This window comes from Pipistrellus hanaki (assembly GCF_964339955.1).
Source record: "Pipistrellus hanaki genome assembly, chromosome: 7".
Lineage (NCBI taxonomy): Eukaryota > Metazoa > Chordata > Mammalia > Chiroptera > Vespertilionidae > Pipistrellus > Pipistrellus hanaki.
Genome location: NC_140509.1, coordinates 15329515 through 15351143, shown reverse-complemented (window position 1 = coordinate 15351143; position 21629 = coordinate 15329515). Strand labels below are relative to the sequence as shown.

General features: G+C 42.0%; 1 protein-coding gene across 5 annotated transcripts in view; it reads left to right on the top strand.

Annotated features, from left to right (window-relative positions):
• Positions 1 to 21629, top strand: part of ADGRF5 (adhesion G protein-coupled receptor F5) — a 101192-nt gene that overhangs the window by 11605 nt on the left and 67958 nt on the right. For 3 of the 5 annotated variants that reach the window (XM_084889826.1, XM_084889823.1, XM_084889825.1), the window contains exon 1: positions 19325 to 19687. The exons of the other annotated variants lie outside the window; for them this stretch is intronic. The gene's annotated coding sequence lies outside the window, so the exon portion shown is untranslated. Of the gene's footprint in view, positions 1 to 19324; positions 19688 to 21629 lie in introns of those variants that run through there. 5 annotated transcript variants of the gene reach the window in all.

Sequence of the window (21629 nt, the reverse complement as noted above, 5' to 3'; positions counted from 1 at the left end):
GGGATAGCAGAAGGACTTACAAATAGACCATTATGATGCATTTCAGTAGGTGCTTTGACAGAGGAAAGTGAAGGGTGGAAGTGTACGCACAACTAGAGTGAGTCAAAGGCAGCTTCTTGAAGGAAGTGACCTTGACTTGGGCCCTGAAGGACAATGGAGTTAGACACATGACAATAAAGGAAGGGCACAGTTCCAGGCAGAGGCTGGAGAACACTGTGTTTGCAGGGCATGAGGGGTTTCAGGGAGGGAAGAGTGAAATGAGAAGAAAGTGGGAGAGAGAAGTGAAGTTGGATGTATAGGCAGTTGCCATAATGGTTTAAGGTTTTATCTTGAAGAGAGTTGTGCCATTTTGGGGATAGGACAGACTCCCCATGAAGAAACCCAGTAGCCAGGGTTTCTTTTAAATGTATGAGGAGCTTCTGATTCAACTGGTGGGTTTTCAGTGTGAGAACCCTATGTTAACATATAACCATACTATATAAATCTCAGTGATTATTCAACTCTGTGCCCATCATAATCTGCTCTGGAGAGCTGTTTAAACACTGATTACTGGGCCCAGGCCCTCTAGTTCCAAATTCCAGAGGTCCGGGTGGGCTCAAGAATCTGAGTTTCTCCCAAGTTCCAGGTGGTGCTAGCACTGGTTCGCAGCCCTCTAGAGAGCAGAATCCCTGAGTGTGAAGCCAGGGACTTAGGCAAAATGATTTAGGTCAGTGGTCAGCAAACTCATTAGTCAACCGAGCCAAATATCAACAGTACAATGATTGAAATTTCTTTTGAGAGCCAAATTTTTTAAACTTAAACTTCTTCTAATGCCACTTCTTCAAAATAGACTCTCCCAGGTCATGGTATTTTGTGGAAGAGCCACACTCAAGGGGCCAAAGAGTTGCTTATGGCTCGCGATCTGCAGCTTGCTGACCACAGATTTAGGTGATTCCTTGGGGGAGGGGGAGGAGAGGGGGAGGATTAAATTTCTTATCTTCTTTGCAGTAATACTCCTTTGATTTTTAAATATTTATGTAGTTTAAGAAAACCTAATCCAAATATTCCTGATAATCTGTTTCACTTTGCCTGTAAGTTGTCAAAATGTGACTTATAAGGTTCCTTGGAATTTTAAAAATCAGCCCTCTGACACTCCTGTTTGCGAAGCAGGAAGTCACTTGTTACCCAGAGCAAACACACTCAAGTCAAGGATTTGCCCTTCTGGAGGGCTTTCAAGCTGGTGGTTTTTGAGCAGGTTTCTCTGCATTTTGGAGCAATTTGAATGCAAGCTTTTAGAGAATGGACTGTGAATGTGGAGATGTGAGACTGGTGTCTCTGAGTGTGGCTAAGTAGAGAAGGCCAAACTAGGTTGTTAATTCCTCTTGGATAGATGAAACAGGAAGAAGCTGGAAATCCAAGAGCACCTTGAACAAGGACGGCATCAAAGGATGGGTGGAAAGAAAAGTTCCTGGGTTCTTCATGTTTCCCTTTGCTTAAAAAAAAATCTACTGTTTTTTATGTCATGGTCACAAATTAAATTTCTCACACCAAAGACTCATAACAAAATGGTTCAGTGGCCAAAAACAGTAAGTGGCCAAAACAACAACATTCTTTAACATGTGACTGATGAGCAGAAAAATTATAAGTCATAAAAAACCTAGTTCCTATGTGGAGAACTTGCACTCCAGTGTCTATAGCTTTGAAATGCAAGTGCCCATTCTGAGTATCTAGAAGCATCTGGAAATCCTTATTTATCCAAAATAGATTCAGTTCCATTAACTATCCGTACCATATAGAAAAAATGGGCTGAATATATTACTCTTGAGGATTTTTCAATACCACACAATTGGTTGTCTTACTTTACCAGTGAAATTAGTTAGGAGAGCCCCTCATTCTGTATACTGGGGACAAAGTTCAACTTTACTGAAAGTGACTTTTGAGTTTTGAAACAATGGGTTCAAAGGGAAGTTGCTAAAAATAATTGAAATTAACAGTGACTGCACCAAAGGGAAATAAGCAGAAAACGACTTTCATTGAACAATTGACTTTTATTAACTTGCTCTTTCCCCTCGTTTGGTTAATTTTCTCATAGGGATTTTAGTTGAAGTCCTGCATTACACCAATTGGTTGTCTTAATTTATTGTGTGCCTCCACCAGTTCATGGGGCAGCCAGTATCCTCCCATTTCCTGATGTTTCCTCCACCCCCACCTTTGGGTCCACTAGATTCCAACCCCAGCTCAACCCTGCCCCCGCACTCAAGTCAGATACTTTGAACTTGGTCACTCAACTGACCATATTAAAGCAAGATTCTCTCACTTACAGATAGAAAAGAATCACGTAAAGGGAGGAAGTGATGAGTCGCTTCCTGAAGAAAGTTCTTTATGAAGGCTACTCTTATCACGTAAAACTTATGTTAAACAAATATGCATGCTTCTCTGCTGTTAACCTCATTCTGTCAGTCTAACTCTCAGATCCCACCAGGGACTCTAATATGGCGGCAGGAACACTTTTCCTTCCCTTCCCCTCCAGGCCATGGTTGAATCCTTGCAGCCCATCTGCTCTTCTCATCCTAGGAGAGACTAGACCTGTGATTCTCACGGACAGGGTGCTTATAAGCCCTGGGGTGTCCACTGACTAGGACTTTCAGGTCCTGCCTGTGACCTTATCACAGAGTCGCGGGGAGGATTTTAGTTGAAGTCCTGCATTGCACCAACTGGTTGTCTATTAATTTACTGTGTGTCTCCACAAGCTCAGGGGCAGTCAGTGCCCTCCCATTTCCTGATGTTTCCCCACCCCCACTTTTGAGCCCACTAGATTTCAACCCCAGCTCAGCCCTGCCCTCACTCAAGTCAGATACTTGAGTGAGGGCCGGGCTAAGCTGCAAAGAATTTGCAGAGCAAGCATTGGACTTGTGCTGCATTGGCGGTTAAAGAGTATACATGCTTGCTAAACACACAAAATTCAACTGTCATTCATGTTTCTTCACCGACTATGTGTAATGGAAAATATTCCTGGTTGTCGATGACTGCTAATATCACCTTGCAGTGAAGATGAGCATAGAAAACACTCTGCCTGTCAGAAGAACATCACAAAGATCATACACCATGACCAAGTAGGATTTATTCCAGGAATGCAAGGATGGTACAATATCCGCAAATCAATAAACGTGATACATCACATAAACAAATTGAAAGATAAAAATCATATAGTCATATCAATTGACGCAGAAAAAGCATTTGACAAAATCCAACACCCTTTCCTGTTAAAAACTCTTAAAAAGGTGGGAGTACAAGGATCATACCTCAACATAATAAAAGCTATATATGATAAACCCACAGCCAACATTATACTCAATGGGCAAAAACTAAAACCATTCCCTCTAAGAACAGGAACAAGACAGGGATGCCCACTCTCGCCACTCCTGTTTGACATAGTTCTGGAAGTACTAGCCATTGCAATTAGACAAGAGGAGGAAATAAAAGGCATCCAAATTGGAAAAGAAGAAGTAAAGTTATCCTTATTTGCAGATGACATGATATTGTACATAAAAAACCCAAAAGACTCCATTAAAAAACTAATTGACTTAATAAATGAATTTGGCAACGTAGCAGGATATAAAATTAATGCCAAGAAATCCATGGCATTTCTATACACCAACAGTGAAACTACAGAAACAGAGGCTAAAAAAGCAATTCCATTCACCATCGCACCAAAAAAATTAAGATACCTAGGAATAAATTTAACTAAAGAAATAAAGGACCTATTTGCGGAAAACTACACGACACTGAAAAAAGAGATAGAGGAAGATGTAAGGAGATGGAAGAACATACCATGTTCATGGATTGGTAGAATCAACATCATCAAAATGTCCATACTTCCTAAAGCAATCTATAGGTTCAATGTACTCCCCATTAAAATACCAACGACATATTTCACTGACCTAGAAAGAACTCTCCAAAAGTTCATTTGGAACAATAAAAGACCCCGAATAGCCACAGCAATTCTGAGAAAGAAGAGTAAAGTAGGAGGGATCTCAATACCAGACTTCAAACTATACTACAAAGCCACTGTTCTCAAAACAGCCTGGTACTGGCACAAGAACAGACAAATAGATCAATGGAATAGAATTGAGAACCCAGATATCAACCCAAATCACTATGCTCAATTAATATTTGACAAAGGAGGCACGAATATACAATGGAGTCAAGACAGTCTCTTCAATAAATGGTGTTGGGAAAATTGGACAGACACATGCAAAAGAATGAAACTAGATCACCAACTTACACCATTCACAAGGATAAACTCAAAATGGATACAGGACTTAAACATCAGACGGGAAACCATAAAAATACTAGAAGCATCCACAGGTAGCAAAATCTCAGACGTATGCCAAAATAACTTCTTCACTGATACTGCCCCTAGGGCAATGGAAGCTAAAGAGAAAATAAACAAATGGGACTACTTCAAAATAAAAAGCTTTTTTACAGCAAAAGAAACCATCAATAAAACAACAAGAAAGCCCACGGTGTGGGAGATCATATTTGCAAATATTACCACTGATAAAGGTTTAATCTCCAACATTTACAGACAGCTTATACAACTAAATAAAAGGAAGATGAATGATCCAATTAAAAAATGGGCAATGGACCTAAACAGAATATTTTCAAAAGAAGACAGAAGGAAGGCCAAAAGGCACATGAAAACATGCTCAAAGTCACTAATTATCCGAGAGGTGCAAATCAAAACAACAATGCGGTACCATCTCACACCTGTCAGAATGGCCAACATCAACAAATCAACAAACGACAAGTGTTGGCGAGGTTGCGGAGAAAAAGGAACCCTCGTGCACGGCTGGTGGGAATGCAGACTGGTGCAACCACTGTGGAGAACAGTGTGGAGTTTCCTCAAAAAACTGAAAATGGAACTCCCATTTGACCCAGTAATCCCACTTCTAGGAATATATCCCAAGAAACTAGAAACACCAATCAGAAAGGATATATGCACCCCTATGTTCATAGCAGCACAATCTACAATAGCCAGAATTTGGAAACAGCCTAGGTGCCCGTCAGCAGATGATTGGATCCAAAAACTATGGTACATCTACACAATGGAATACTATGCTGCCATAAAGAAGAAGGAATTCTCATCATTTGCAGCAACCTGGATGGAATTGGAGAGCATCATGCTGAGTGAAATAAGCCAATCAACGAAAGAGAAACACCACATGACCTCACACATTGGTGGATGATAAAGATCTTTATAAACTGATGAACCAAGAGACAGATATAGAGAAAGTAAAGCAACAGGCAGACTGTCAAATTACAGTGGGGAGGGTAGGGATATCAGGGGGAGATAATAGATCAACCGAAGGACTTGTATAAATGCATATAAGTATAACCAATGGACATAAAACTATGGGGAGGGAGGGGATATGTGGGAGAGAGGGAGGGGGGCAATAAAAAAAAAATCAAGAAAATATGTAAAAAATAAATAAATAAATAAATAAATAAATAAATAAATAAACTAAAAAAAAAAAAAAAAAAAAAAAAAAAAAAAAAAAAAGAAAACACTCTGCCTGGGAGACGGAGATATACATTCAAGGCAGGAGCCGTGATTGGCCTGCAATGCTCTGTTTAATTAAGAAAAATTGAGAACCCAGTGGAACACCCAAGAACATGAGATCTGAGCTAGTGAGGCTGGGAGGGGCCAGATAAGGGTCAGAAAGGGGATTTTCAGTAACATGAAAGAAAGAGGGATGTGAGGCCACCTCACTAACATGTGCACTCCTGTAGCCCTGACTATGCTTTATGTTGCTATATAGCACTTCTGCTCACCTGATATATAAGTTAGTTGTCTATGTTACTGTATCAGTGGAAGCCCTGGCAGAAAAGAAAAAACTCTCTCCAAGGTTAACTAAAACGGTGTAGGCAGCCAAGTCAACAGGAGATTGGCAGGACTGAGAAGCCCTTGATTGCCTTCCTCAGGGCAGAAAGAGACAAAAGGTTTGGGCGGGGTGTCAGAGGAGCCTGGCAAGATCTGTGGATGTAGGAGAGGGTGTTCCCCAGAATCTGTGGCTGAGGATGGAGGAACACAGCCACTGCCCAAACTGTAGCCCGGACCCCCTTTCCTCCGACCTTCAGTCTCCTGCCGGGCTCTCCCCCTGCCCTTTCTTCCTATTGTCCTCCCATATGACAAGGATGTGGGTTTGGGTTGCCTCCCGGGGCACAGAGCAAGAGCGGAGACAAATCTGGAGGCGAGACAGCACTCTCCCCCAACTAGAATGTAAACTTCTAGGGGACAGTGTTAGTTACCGCTTATCTCCAGGGTCCAGATGCATAGATTTTCAACAAATATTTGGTGAGAAAAAAAATGAATGATGCATGACTCAATGAAGAGACATATTGTTGTGTCATGTCTTCTAACTGTAGGTGGGTGACATGATACAAACTCGCCCACTGACCCTATGATTGTGTTTAGCTAAATTCACCTTCTCCTAAGGCTTTCCTGAGGAGAGCTTATTTTGAAGGGCAGGCACAACAGGCAGACCTGGATAAAAAGAATGAGGAGATACCTGGCATTTGATTACACATAAATTATTCTGATAAGTTATCTAGACATTCACACCACACATTTCTGATTCTTGCTCTGTGGGCAGCTGGACTGAATTAGCCAGAGATGGACCCCAACACCCTACATCCAGCAGCATGACCGCAATGGTGAAGGTTAAGCCTCTTGTATCTACAGGTGCTGCTGTCACGGGAGGGCTCCTTCCCAGCCAGCCCACCCAGGAGGGACAGAAGGCCCAGACACCAGGCAGTCCCAGGTTCCATCCTCCCACGTCAGCTGCTCAGAGATGGAGTTTCCTGTCTGTGTAGTGGGGATGGCAGGGCTTCCTATCACACACAGTCGAGAGGCTCGGTCAGTGTGAACACTTAGCAGTAGCCATCGGGACTGTTTCTTGTACTGGACGAGGTCGCTAATCTTGAGAGGGGTGTGGAAAGTGCTGCAGGGCTCTGCCTTCTGCAATTTGCTCCGTGTTCTCGATTAGGGAGGGTCAAGAGGTAATAGCACAGCCAGTTCCCAAGCAGGCTTCCTGCTTCCTTCCTTCAGGGTCAAGTGCAGGGGAGGCTGGTTTTCCTCTGACCCCTGCTCAGTACCACACATCACACAGTATTTTTCTTTCAGGTGGCCTGGTGGTCCTAGAATTGCGCGCGCGTGCACACACACACACACACACACACACACACACACACAGAGCTATGCAGCTCTTCCTTCCTCCCATCAGGGAGATGTTTCCAGAAGGAGCAGGAATGAGGGGCAGGTGGGGACCTGGGAAGGAAAGGGTAAGATCCAGCTTCCCTTGGTGAAGATGGGAAATGCATTAGAGAGTCTTGGCATTCATGTGGCCTCCCTTTCCAAAGAACGCACCTCCACTCCAGCTTGCTAGTGGCAAGTCCTTCCCCCACTTTGGGTCTATAGTCCTGAAGGATGGCTTTGAGTTGAAAAGGATGGGCTGATGTAAAGAGAAATGGGTGACCCTCTCCGTGCCTGAGTGACAGCTTAGTAGACAATGGAATCGGTGGCTCCAAGGGTGGAATGTGAGGAGAGGTCCCCCCTGGGTGCAGGCAATAAGTGGTACTTGTCTGTAGAGAACTTAAAATCACTAACTAAATAATTAACAATTCTTTCTAAAAAAAAATTATTATGTGGTAGCCATCCCAAACAATGTCAGTGATAATATACTCTTCCTAAACATAGTTTTGTTGGTCTAAGTACTAAACATTTATTGCCCTCACTGGTGAATTTCTATAATACAGCATAATCTCATACTTAATATTTGTATTACTTACCTTTTAATGGATATTGCACTCTACATAGAAGTTAAGTCAGAAAAAAAGCTCAGTTGTATACTGAATCCTGACACAGAGGGACTTGGCTATGTGTGCTTGCTTCAGGATTAAGTTCCTAATGGCTTGCAAACATTTGCCATATTTTATATGTGTCCAGGCCCTCGGTATGATGGTATGTCCTTGGTCTTGAACAGTATATTGATAGTGAGCAATGTGGGCAGATGGTTGTAAAGACAAAGAAACTAAATAGGAGTTGCTTCAATTCTGTCATTCTGTGAGAACATACAAAGTTTTTATTTGTGTTTAAAAGTTAAAACAGTGAAGGACAGTGCAACCTGCAAAGTGTAATCTTTTTCTTGGCAAATACACGTTTTGGTTTACAATGAAATGTTTACTGCATTTTAGTAATATTTCAAAGTGAAATGTTTTATTTTTTTATTGTTTTAAACATAAAGATTAATTAAGAAAATAAGGATTATTAATGTAAATAGTGTTTTTATTTAAAAGAGGAGGAAGTTAATAAAAGATGTGGTTCAGGTGTCAAAAACACTGGTCCAGAACTACGTGTGCTGATTGCTGCTTTCTTTACCCCTCCGGTACTACAATGCAGAGAAGTATAAGCGTGTGTGTGGTGTGTCGTTATAGGTATACACATGCGTGTGTGTGTGTGTGTGTGTGTGTGTGTGTGTATTTGTAGGTTTAAGAGACCAGTTTTCTCTCTTTAAATTAGGGGTGTCGAACTCAATCAGAGAAGGGGCCAAAATCTAAAATCCAGCCTAAATCGCGGGCCGAATGGTTTACTGAACAGTCATAAACTGACAATGTCATAAACTGACAGAGGAGTGCAGTGATGACAGCACGGTGCGGGCCACATTGCAAGGCCTGGCGGGCTGGATTTGGCCCGCGGGCCTTGTGTTTGACACATGTGCTTTAAATCATTACACAATTCCTAGAAAATTCTATGATTTTAGACATAGAAGTATACTTATATGTTGCTCTTGTTAGTTCATGGAAATAATCACAGGGCACCTGATGTGTAAGGTGAACCTGGCACTTAGGAAGGGACCATTTCTAATTTCTAATTTGGACTAGTAAGTGATCCAAGGGTGAGAGGTCACCTACATGGGTGCCTATATTTAGATTCCAATAAAGGGTCCCAAACAGAGATTATATACTAAGAGTGTGCACATATTACCATGTAAAACACAGGCCAGATTTCAGTGGCCCTAAATAAAATAAAAAATGGAAGGACATTTGAGGAATTCAGGAAGAGACTAAAAATATATGTGGTTTTCCTCTCAGTGTTTCAGGTCAGATGAGGCAAACTGGAGGGGTGTGGTCCTGGGATAATCCTGTATTGTTGATATGTATCTCTGTTTTGTGTATTATGTCTCAGCTCTAAAAATAGTTTCGAGGCCCTGAGAGGCAAACTTTGAATTATAGAAGGCAATGTTGTCTGGAGAGCTCGTGAACTTGAAAAACGGGATAGGCCCTCTGAGGGAGCTATGGAGGGCTGGGCAATTCCATGCACCAAGGTGAGAGTCTGTGGGATGCTGGGCCATATCCAAGGGCAGTAGCAGCCACTGTGAACATGTTTCCCTAATCTCTTACTCTGTCTATTTCTGGAAAACTCAAAAAGTACAGAACCCAGAGAAACCAGCCTTAGGGTTTATCAACTTGATCACCAGGCTGACTAGATGCTCAGACAGACTCTTAGAGTTGACCATTGTCATATGAAACAACAGACTAGTGAATAAAGAGGGCGCCAAAGCAATGCCTTATCCAAGGCTCAGGTTTGGGGAGATGGGGAATTCAATACATCTACAGGTAAGCCATCCAAAGTGAACAATGAATGCTTCTCCCCAATAATAAAGCAGGCAAGTTGTTTTGAATAGGAGCCAGTTTACCAAGTAATATGTATGGTATTTGGAAATTTTGTGCCCTTCCATTTTCTTTAAAAGTAACTTACTACAGGTAAAATAAAAAGTGGTGTTTGAGGTCTAGCAAGATCTTGCTAACTATCAAATATTTAATTTCCTCCAAGCTGTCACAAGCTCTGCTGTTTTTCAGCATTCCATATCTCCATGCTTTTAAAAGGCGAATTCTTCCTTCTCCCTAAGGACCTGAACTTTGGGAATTTTGATTAATTTTCACTTGTGCTTCACTTTCCATTCTCACCACCACTTCCCCAACTTTATTGTTTGATTCTCATAGACCCAGGCGTCAGCCAGTCTTTTTCCGATTTCATTCTCAAGCAAACATTGTCACTGTCCTTGACATATTATGTATTCTTGAAAGGGTATTTAAAAAAGAATACATCATTCCTCTGAAGAACTTGGAGAAATGTTAGTCCAGGGAAATATCTATTAGATCTGTAGCAGAGACTCTGCAGGGACATGGAATGAATACTGTGGGGGATGACAATTTTTACCATAGGGGTGGCCATCTCTGGTTGACCAGATGGTAATATTGACTTATTAGTATTACCTTCACATTGTAGAGCTTGCAAAATGTATTGAGCATCTATTATGTCCTGGGAATAGCTAGCTCTACTTCAAAAAACTACTTCCACTCTTAGGCTAAGATGGTGGAGTACCTTCCCATACATGTAGGGGACTTCCTGTAACTCTATGATTAAGAAGAATGCAGGAACATCAGTGTTCAGTGTGTTAGCAATCAAAGCCATGCTGTGCTTTTGGAAGTACTGGGTTCCCTTGATGGTGTATATAACTTAGCCAGCTGGAAAAAAAATGAGAGGTAAAGCAAAATCTCCCCTTGATTAAGTTATTCATTAAAAAAAAGTATTCATTGCCAAAACCGGTTTGGCTCAGTGGATAGAGCGTTGGTCTGCAGACTGAAAGGTCCCGGGTTCGATTCTGGTCAGGGGCATGTACCTTGGTTGCGGGCACATCACAAGTAGGGGGTGTACAAGAGGCAGCTGATCGATGATTCTCTCTAATTGATGTTTCTAACTCTCTATCCCTCTTTCTTCCTCTCTGTAAAAAAAAAAATCAATAAAATATATATATATAAAAGTATTCATTGAGCACCTATTATGTTCCTTTTCACAGTTACTTAGTATTTTAGCTCACATTTTCTTTTATAATCCCACCTTCAAATTAATCATCTTAAATAATAATTTAAAATATAATAGTTAAAGAATAGTTTTTAAATGATTGGTTCTCATGTTTAATTTTGTTCTTTCTCAAATATGTCTTTAACCTAAGTTAATGTGTACCATATGAATAAAATTCAGGAGGTCCATAAAATTTAGAATTTCCTTTCATTAGGAACACAGGTAATAAACCACAGCAGTATTAGCGGTACCTATGATTTGTTGCTAATAGAAATCACAAATATTTTTCTATCACATTTACTATGTTGCAGATCCTAAAAATATCTAATTTTTTCCTATCATCACTTAAAAATTGTGATAATTATTAGACCTGTCTCATTAAATATTTTAGTTGAATAAATTGATAAAGTAGTAAATACTCCATTACACCATGTTTTAATATTTCAATAAATATATTTCAATGGAGTGTAATCCTATGTATTTTACATTATGCATTTAAAAACACTATTCTGAGAAGGAGTCAATAGGATCTACCAGATGGCCAAAGAAATCCATGGCACAAAAGCTTTTTTTTTTTACTAGTTCTTTGAGCCAGGACCAATGAGGTACAAATCATCACAGTCTTCATATCCTAAAAATATCTTTATTTTGCTCTCATCCATGAATTTTCTTTGAAGTATGGAACCAGATGAGTTCATCCTGGAATAAAACAGGTCCAATGGACAGTGGGACCCTGGACCAAACCTGGGGCACACAACATTTAGGGATCAAATAGAGGAAGAAAGACACCAAGAGACTAAGAGAAGGGATGGGTGGGGAAGGAGGAACATCAGAAAAGTGGGTGCCACAAAAGCCAGAAGAAATGAGGTTTTAGGGAGGAGGAAGTGGCTAACTCTGTCCAATGGTGCTGCAGGGAAAGGATGATGAAAACAGACAATGTATCATTTACTATGATGACATGGAAGCATGGTGACCAGCAAAAGAGCCACTTTGTGCAATACTAGGGAAGGAACACTGATCTGATTGACTCTGGGGCCAGAGAAGAGGACTGAGGAAGTGGAGACAAATGTATTCAGCTCTTTGTTCAAGACTTATGGGAGCAAAAAAAAAAAAAAAAAACTATTGTAGTCAATGGGAAGAGAGAAAGGCATAAGTCCCAGAAAGGCATTTAAAGAGACATTCTAGAACATGTTTGTGTGCAGATGGGACTGATCCAGTGCTGAGGAAGTAAGAGGAAACAAGACCCAGAGACAAGTGGAGGAAGAGGCAAGCCATCAGGAGGAGCAGGGACATGTCCTCCTCTCAAACCAGAGGGAAGGCAGACAGGGCACTGCAGGTGTACGAGGGTTGGAAGTTTCTGTGTAGGAGCAGGAACATTCCCATTTAATTGACTCTGTTTTCTCAATGCAGTATGAGGCAAGACTGCTGGTAAGACCGAGAAAACTAAAATAATGTGGTTGTTGGCTATGTGATTGTAGCAATTCCATCAACAATTAGCAGGATGATTTTATTTTCATTTTTTTAGTTCTTTTTGTTGTTGTTGTTGCTGTTAGCAGGATGATTTTAATGAATGAGCTGAATACCCTCAAACAGAGTTAAGAAATGCTCTCTGCAATACCACCCCCTCTCTAGTATTCCTCACCTTTCTCTAACTTTACCGCCCTCCTATTGTCTCTACTCTTTCCCATATAAAAGCATCTCTTTGGTGTCTTAAACTAATTCATGCTTATGTACAGCTCATTGGAAATGGAAACTATGTCAACCTTCCAAACGTATTTGAGTCAGAGTAGAGTCTGTTACTTAACTTACAGTAATTTGTTTCTAAAAGTATAATTTCATGAATTAAAGGTGGACATGCTTTTTTGTTGTTGCTTCTCAAATCCTGTCACAGGGTGACAGCCAATATTACTAATGTCACGTGGTATCATATTTTGTAGACTACCATGGTGCCATTCACCACAATTTTATTTCAACTGAATTCTAATATGTTGAAAAGAATTGTTTAACATTCTTCCATTTAGGTGCTGGGGAAAAATGGGTATAATTTCTGGCACTAATTAAGTTTTGAACCAAGCATCAATAAGCACAAGTTTAACACAAGTTTAACATTGTCTCTACTGAGAAATTATTACACCATCTTAGACATTAGGTGTAGAGATAAACTCCCTATCTGTACCTGTAGAATTACCCCATTTTAGAGTTGAAAGGAAAAGTATGTTAACAATATCCTGGGAGCACAGGGGGGCAGAGAGGCAGACACCAGAGCACAATATTAAGAGGACTTCCTGCCAGATTAGCCAGAAGGCCGCCTGGCAGCCCAAACAAAGAAGACCTAAATTCTAATTCTCTGACACTAATGGTATTGTGACCTTGGTTAAGCCTCTCAACTCCCTTCTAACAGAAGGTAGATGGAATGAATGAGTAGAGGCCTTCTTTAACTCTGATTCTGATATCTTCTGGCCTGCATGACTCTTCAGCTCATATTTGCCCAGTGGTTTTGGTATCATAGTTGCTCACTAATTGACTTGAAATATTCTGATGAAATTACCTCTATAATCAGAAGCAGAAATGCAGCAAGAAGGGCGGGGAGACCTTTCTTTTGAAGTCAAAGGAAATGCTGGGAAGCTGAAAACAGTAGAGAACAATGGACTCTAACTGAAAGGTGGCTCTAAACTAGGGTCTGCCAGATGCCTGCAGATACACTCACTGTCAGAGGTACACAACATCTGCCAGTGCAGAGCACCTGCACCAGGATGAACAATTACGGAGAGAGGTTAGAATAGGAGTGACTATCCAGAGTTCATGGACAGAAGAACACCTGTCCTTTAGAGAAAATGCAGCTTCATTCTAAATATATTCCTTCCCAGACCAAAACAAGAAGGAATGCCCATGTCTTCAAATATCTTGCTTTTCTCCATAAGGGAGCGAGGAAGGAGAAATCATTGACACATTTTGTCAGTTAATAACTCTGATATCAAATGCATCTCAGCTGCAGCCTGAGGATGACATATATCATGCTGTGGGCATCTGTAGGCATGTCTGCTGCATGGATGGCATGTCACCTGTAAGAAATAAAGGTGGGCCCTGGAGGCTTGGAATGGCTCTGTGCTTCCTCTTCTGGGCAAAGGCAGGGAAGGTAGTGCTGGGAGTGGCATCCAAGCAGAATTCCACTTGGAAGGCGCTTTGGGTTTCTGCCAGAAGCTGGGACCATCACTGGGAGCTTAGGAAGGTGAGTAGAATGTGACTGCCAACTGTATCCAATGGGTTCAAAAGATAGAAGCTTTGGTGTCTTTCATAGCAAAATAACCCCATCATCTTAAGTTATGTACACAAAGAAGGTGTAATAGTTCTGTCTGTGGGTGGAATGAGTCCAGTAACAGCAAGTACAAATAAAACTTGAGAGGCTGCAGCTGAGCACAAGTACAACCAACTCCAATTAACAGAGACTCTGCCAAGGTATACACACAAAAGATAAGAACAAGACCATTTGTATACTATAAAACTGCCCAATTATTTTTTGGTTCCTTCCTTGCATAAGGACAGGTTGGTGCCAGAGGGCAATGTTGCTGGCCGCGAAATAGAAATGCCAAACAAGAACTGTCCCTGGGCCACACTAAGTCAAAAGGGTTACCAACATCTTGTTGTGAATTAAAAAAACAAACCAAGACTTAACCTGCCAATACATGGAGGTCAGGGTGCTTCGAAAGGTGAAGCGTTCCGTACCTTTGCATATACTTCTGCTATGTATATACTAATGCTTTGGCATTAGTAACTGCTTGTGTGTTACACTTCCAAATATTCTTCTTTAGTGAACGAAACAGGCATCTCTGCCCTCAGAGAGCTTACGTTCTAGTTGGGGATGGAAGGTGGAGACAGCCAATAAACAAAATTAATAAGTACATTATCGTATGTTAGAAGTGGTATATAATATGGAAAAAAATAATCAGGGAAATAGGAGTGGGAGGGCTGAAATGTGAAATATGGCAGTCAGCTAAGTCTTTACTAAGAAAATAATGATTGGACAAAGATGGGAAGGGAATGGGGAGAGAGACACGAGGTTATCTGGACAAAGATAATTCCAGAGAGAAGAGCAAAATAGGAAGACTCTGAGCTGGAATTGTATCTGGCTCACAAGAGGTCGGCATGCTGGAGCAATGTGAGTGATGGGAAGAGAAGTAAAAGAGGAAATAAATGGTGGGAGGAGCAGGGATGCTAATGGGGTGGTGAGGGCTTAACAGGCCATTGAAAGGACTTTTACCTTGACTGTGAAATGGGAGTGCCTGAGGGTTGGGCATAGGTGATGGATATTATATAGCATATGTTTTATGAGGACCATCTAACTGCAGTCTTGCACTGAGACCAAGTAGAAGCAATAATATCCAATCAAGAGACAGTGATGGCTTGAATGAGAATGATAGCAGTGGAAGAGGTAAGAGCTGCCTAACTATGCATGTATTTTGAAGGTAGAGTTGACAGGACTTGATGGAAAAGTAAACATTAGGTGTGCAAGGGAAGACTCAAGGATGACTCTTAGGGTTTTGGTCTGAGTTAAGTAGAAGAATGAAGATATCCTTTACTAAGATGGGAGAAACTATTGGGATAGTTAGTTTGGGAGGGAAAACTCAGAAGTTTAGCTTTGGGCATGTTCACTGTGCGATCCTACCCAGCATCTAAGTGGGGATATTAAGTAGGCAGTTGGATATATGGGTCAGGAATTCAGGTGAAATGTCCCTGATAAAGATACACATATGGAGGACATCAGCCCAAGGATTTAAACCAGCAATTTTCAACCGGTGTGCTGCAAGAACTTTTAAAACATGCAATACCTGACCTCTTTTCCCTTAGATTATCAAATAAGAAATATGACAACAGCCAACACAACAATAGCCACCTGGTGTGAATGAATCAAAATTATACTTATATTTTTTTTATCAGATTGGCAAAAAATGTAATATTTTTTGGTGTGTTGAAGAATTTAAATAATTAGTTTATGTGTGCCATGAAATGAAAAAGGTTAAAATTCACTGATTTAAATCCTGAAATTTGTGGACATCACCTTGGGAATAAGCATCAACAGAGAAGAGTTCCAATGACTGAGCCACAGTGCATTGTAATGTTGAGAGGAAATCAGCAATGGAGTGAGAAGAATCAGTTTCATGTTGTCTGCTTTTGTTGATGAGCTGTAATATGCCGGCACTATGCTAGGAGCTGGGCAAATAATAAACGAGACCAGCCCCTGCCATCAAGGAGCTCACAGTCAATGCAGGAAAAGAGACATCTCAATGCAGTGTGGTGACTGCAAAAGGCGCACCTGGTAGTGTGAGACCAGGGAGACGGAACTCTTGGCCCAGGCTGGGAGGGCTATGAGGGTCTTTGGAAGACATAACACCTGTAGCTTAAAGTGTCACCAAAAGTGAGCTGAGTGACAAAGGAGAAAGGGCAGAAGGGCGAGACCGCCTGGAACATGCTGAGAAATACACACTTATTTGGTGCCGATATCTCTGCCTCTGAAAATAGCTCTGTCTCTAATGAGGTTAGGCCCTCAAGTGCTAAGAGACACTTTATACGAACACAAACATAGATAACACAGCGGGAAAGTTAGTTACTCTGTCTACACCACTGCGTCCGTTGAAGTCTGGGGTCAACTTGCCACCAGCTTCAATATCTTAAAACGCAGGAGAAGGGCAGGGCTCCTGTCACAGACCACACATCTGCAGCTGCAGCGGGGCAAAGTCTCCCCATCAGCAGTTAATCCTGGGTTGCAGCTGAGGCCATATGGTGGTTCCATTCTTTATTTGTCTTTGTTTTCATTGTAAAGTGAGTGTGACAAGCACAGAGTGTTCCTAGCAACAAACGGACTGTGGGTGAGAGAGGAATTGCTCCTAGGGGAAGTGCCTGGACAGCCACTTGGACGACGCCCCTTTCCATGTCAGAGAGCCAACTGCCACTGACAACCCAAAGCAAGCCGGAGCGGGGGCGGGGGGGGGGGGGGGAAGCGCGGGGAGGGTGAGGGGGGTGCGAAGGAGCAGTTGGAAAAGAAGCCCTTACCTGGAGCTTGCTCTGACAGCAGGTGTTTGCTAAGATAAGAAATGTCCAAGTCAATTGCCCCCACATTGTGTACCTTTTCTTTTTGTGGTAAATATCAAGGTCTGCAGCCTCCCTTTCTCCAGCTCTAGGCAAACTCTGCCCCCAGACATTTACTTCCCAAACCTGTCAGCCTGCTGAGTTCTCTTTGTGTCCTTTCCCATCGTGTCCATGCCCAGTGTCCTACGGTTTCTTCATTCTTCCCCAACACAGCTGCCATCAGGTATCTACATTTATACCAAGCCACTCAGCTTACTCTCGGAGGAGCCAAATCTCACGACAGAGACAATAGGATATATTTCGGAAGCATCTGGAAAGGGCAGATCAATCCATGTTGCACCTGAGGCAAAGCTAGCATAAAGCAAAGGCAAAGACAATACCCAAACCATATGCTACTATTATTACAACAGAAATTCTTCCCTGCAAAAATAACAGTAGCTAACACACGTGCTCACTATGTGCCACGCCCTGTTCTAAGCATTTTTATGGATATTTAATCTTGACAACAACCCTGAAGTAGGTAATATTATTTTACAGAAAAGGAAACTGAGGCCCAGAAAGATTCAATAATCAGAGTTTTCTAGGAGCTACTATTTGGCAGATGTGGAGTTTTGGGCTACTTTTAAGCTCTGGCTATTCTAGGCTTTTAAGACCCAGGTGATTTTCCAGGACTTACATTTAATATTAAAGATTTTTAGTATAAGAAAAAATCTGGAGTATTTAGTCCATTTCTATAGAATAAGTCAATGCCACACATATTTTGCATAAGAAGTTGATTTGGAATATTTTAGAATATGGTTTAAGTCATTTGGCTCTGTATACGTTTTGATTTTCCCCATGTTACTTAGGTCAAGGGTAGTATTTTATATGGAATCAAAAGATTTATTTTTTATAGTGATTCACCACTTTATTATAATGGCTTTTAGCTACAAATAACAGAAAACCCAATTGGAGCCAGAATAATAACAAAAACCTTTATTGTGCCACTATCAATAAATGCAGAGGTAAATGTGATTCCACGATCAGCCAGATATCCAACATCCCCAAGGAGAATGAGGTCATCTTGCTTAGACCAAATCTCCATTCACTCCCTGAGCTCACCTACTAGTTGTGTGTGAGTTCCCCAGCGAAGAGGGTCAGCTGTGGGTGGACAGCCACCATAGTCTCCCTCCCAGTGCTGCAGGGAGTAGGCTGGAGAATACAATTGAGAATCAGTGCCAAGAAATAAAGGAATGATATTTCAAAGGTTCATCCTCCTTTTCTCGAAATACTTAACTTGTGTCTCAAGCCTGAGTTCCTTTGGTGGTGGCTGACAGCCAGAAGGGAAGACAGGCAAGGCGAGGGGGTGACAGACCGTGTACAGCAGGGAAGACGTATGAGCTTAGAAGACTAGATCCCAGCTCTCTAGATAGTAATGGACAGTTCTTGAGCCCCTCCTCTGTCTCAGGCTCTCACTGGTGTTCAGCACTATTATTACCCACTTGCGTACATAATAAAACTGAGTCTCGGTGAGGAGAAGTTGGTGGGACTATGGCTTGACTCTCTGCAGTCTGACTCCGGTGTCCTTGCTTTGACACTACACTGGTTTCTCTACCTACAGTCTGGGATTACCTACATCAGGCTCACCTGGAGCATTTCCTTGCAATGCAGATTCCCTGCTCCAGGCCAGGCCTCATTCAGCAAGCCATCTGTGCCCAAGGCTCATGGGCAGGCAGCTGAGCAGCATTCCCGGTGCTAAAGCTGAAGATGGGTGGGTGATAATCTATTTCCCTGATCGGATCTTGGACAAACCCTTGTTTCCCATTGGGCCTCATTTGCCTCACGTGTAAATTCAGGATGGGTAGGTCACTTCTAGATCAAAAACTGATTAGAACTCATCTTTAAACCCAACAACCTGATTACAGCCAGCCGACTGGCCCTTTTCTGTGGATCTTCTTCTCTTTGTACAGTCATGTTATCAAAATGATATTTGAAGTGTCACAGAATTTAAACTTTGAGGCACAAATTTTCGTAGAGCTTCCCTGGAAATCTGGAAGAACCAGCTGTCCCTTCTTGCAGTATTTTGGAAGTTCCTGACCCTGAAGCCCTGGGAGGGGACTGAACTTCTTCAGGTCTTCTCATTCTCTAACTTTTAGGCACTGCCGGGGAAGGAAATCATCCATAATTTTAATTTTCTTTCCCCTCTGAAATCCCAGTGAACATCTTTCCGAGGTTTAAACCAGGACATCCTACACCCGTCATTAGCTCCAACCCATTTGGGTTTGCTTTGGTTTCAGTTTTCTGACTTTTTTCTTTGGAGAAAGGAAAACAAGAGCTGGGGGCATTGGCCAAACAAGCCCGGCCACTCGGTGGTGAGGTTTCCAGATAAGAAGGATCTGAAGGACTTCCCATGGGCGTGAGGGAAATCGCGCACGCCATCCGGGGAAGGGGACCAGGAAATTACTTGTTTTTGAAACAGCAGCAGGCTCTGCGGAATGGCTCTGTGAGGCTCGGAGCCCAGGGCAGGGAGGCACCGGCAGGAGGGACGCTGAGCTTGGAGGCAGCTGCCTGAACCTCGCAATGAGTCCTGTTCGGCTCTTTCTTCAGCCGTGAGGCCTTCGAGGAGGCCGAAGGGCTGATGGCCTCCTAGTGGAAACTGGGAAGCGTTGAGGCGTCTGGTGCAGCAGGAGCGGGTCTGGGGACTTCGGTGCTGGACAGGTAACAGGCATTTCTCCTCCTGGGATCTGTCTCCCTTTGCAGCAAGACCCAAGTGACATTCCTCTTAAGGCATCTTCCAGCTATGAATCTCTTTGCCTGATTTTCTCTTTTGTAGGATATGTGCAGCTTGTGGCGTGTATGTTGGGTATGTGCAGCTGTGGCATGTATGTTTGGTATGCACAGCTGTGGCATGTATATACATGTGGCATGCATAGCTGTGGCATGTATGTTGGGAGCATAAAGCATATGTGGTCAAGAGCATGGTACAGCCCGTCAATTAAGTTGAAACTGGGCTTAGGGAGACTGAGTATCAGACAATTAGTTGGGATCTTTTCAGGATTTTCTCTATAATGGAATTCTCTTCCCCATCACCTCTTTTTTGGTTAATTAAATTTCCTGTCTCTGCTCTAGAAAATACCATAAAGGCCAGGGCATTAATGAATCAGTACTGAGCGTGTCCATGGCTGGGCAGCCATGTTGTGGTTGTGCTGACCAAGGCAGCAGCTGCAGCCAGAGCACAGACATTCTGTCAGCTCAGTCCGGACAAGGGTGATCTCTGAAATGTTAAGAGTAAGCGCTACCTCCCACCCACTGACTGAGGGGACAGGGGTTTGCAGGCAGCCCAGGGAAGGAAGTCAGGCAGAGTGCTGGGATTAAGAGCTGGCAGACTTGCTGGAGCATTCGAGCAGGGAGGAAAAGTTCTCTGACTGATGTGTGGTTGCTTGAACCTTGTTTTCTTATATACTGTAGAAAGCCAGGTCACGCCACTATTGCAGCTCAGTTTTTCCTGACATGAAAGTTTTGGTCATTTGTTTTGAATTATACACCTACTACATGAATATTTGTACTGTTACAGAATATTTCCAACCCCCAATATGCATTGTTTCTTCCCTTCTCCCGAATTATTGTAGATTATCAATAGTTTGCCGTGTACCTTACTAGTTAGAAGACTTATTTTCTCCCTTCCTTACTCTTAGAACAAGCCAGGGCACACAGATGTTCAGTACATTTTCTTTGTCAAATTCATGTATTGATACTTAAAAACATCTTCCCACTGGAAACATAAAATAATACATGGGGAGTGTAAACACTTTTAACACTTAAAAAACTCTTTTAACACTTAAAAAAGTTTGAAAGAGTTTTAGTCACTTTTTCCATTACTATTTTTTTGTCAGCTTTGGCTTTAGCAATTGATGATATTAATAACAACTTCCCATGGATTAAACTCTATATTTGCAAACTTGAGGTTTAGGTTTTTCTCTTGAAGACTATCAAAGGCGGCCTTGTTCTGGCAATGAAAGGGGGAGAAAAGAAAAGAAAGGAAAATTAACTTGGAGAACAGATAGACCCCTAGATTACATGGTTGGCTCAGGGAATATAGGTGAGTGTGGGAGACACTCAATTTTTCATTTCATGGATAATAACTGTGTTTAACAGGGCTTTATTTTAATCTCTTTCAGCCTTCTGTTAAAAAAAAATGGTGGCCATTGATCCCTTATTTCCCCCTTACAATATTATGAGACACATGAATAAGAAAAACAGTCACTGTTAGCAAGCCCATGTGGCTCATGGAAAGAAAGTACAAATAAGCTATGTCAAATCCAAGAATAATCACAAAATACTTAACAGTTGCTATTTGGTATTTTCTTGTTTTTATCAATGTTTCTCCACTCCAAACTCGAGGGTCATTGGCCCTGCTGATTTGGGACAATTGGTACTGCCTTCTTGACCATCCTGCCTTGATGCTTCTCCCCATCCCTGGCTAATAGGATTGATCACTCCTCCTTACTGCATAGATCCAGCCCAGACCAAGACTTCCCTCACCACATCACAGGTGCAGCAGGTATCTTGTTCCCATTTTATGGACTAAAAAAAGAGATACTCAGAGGTTGTTTGCCTGGGAACATACAAGGAATCTTTTTGGGGTTCTAAGTTGAGAAGA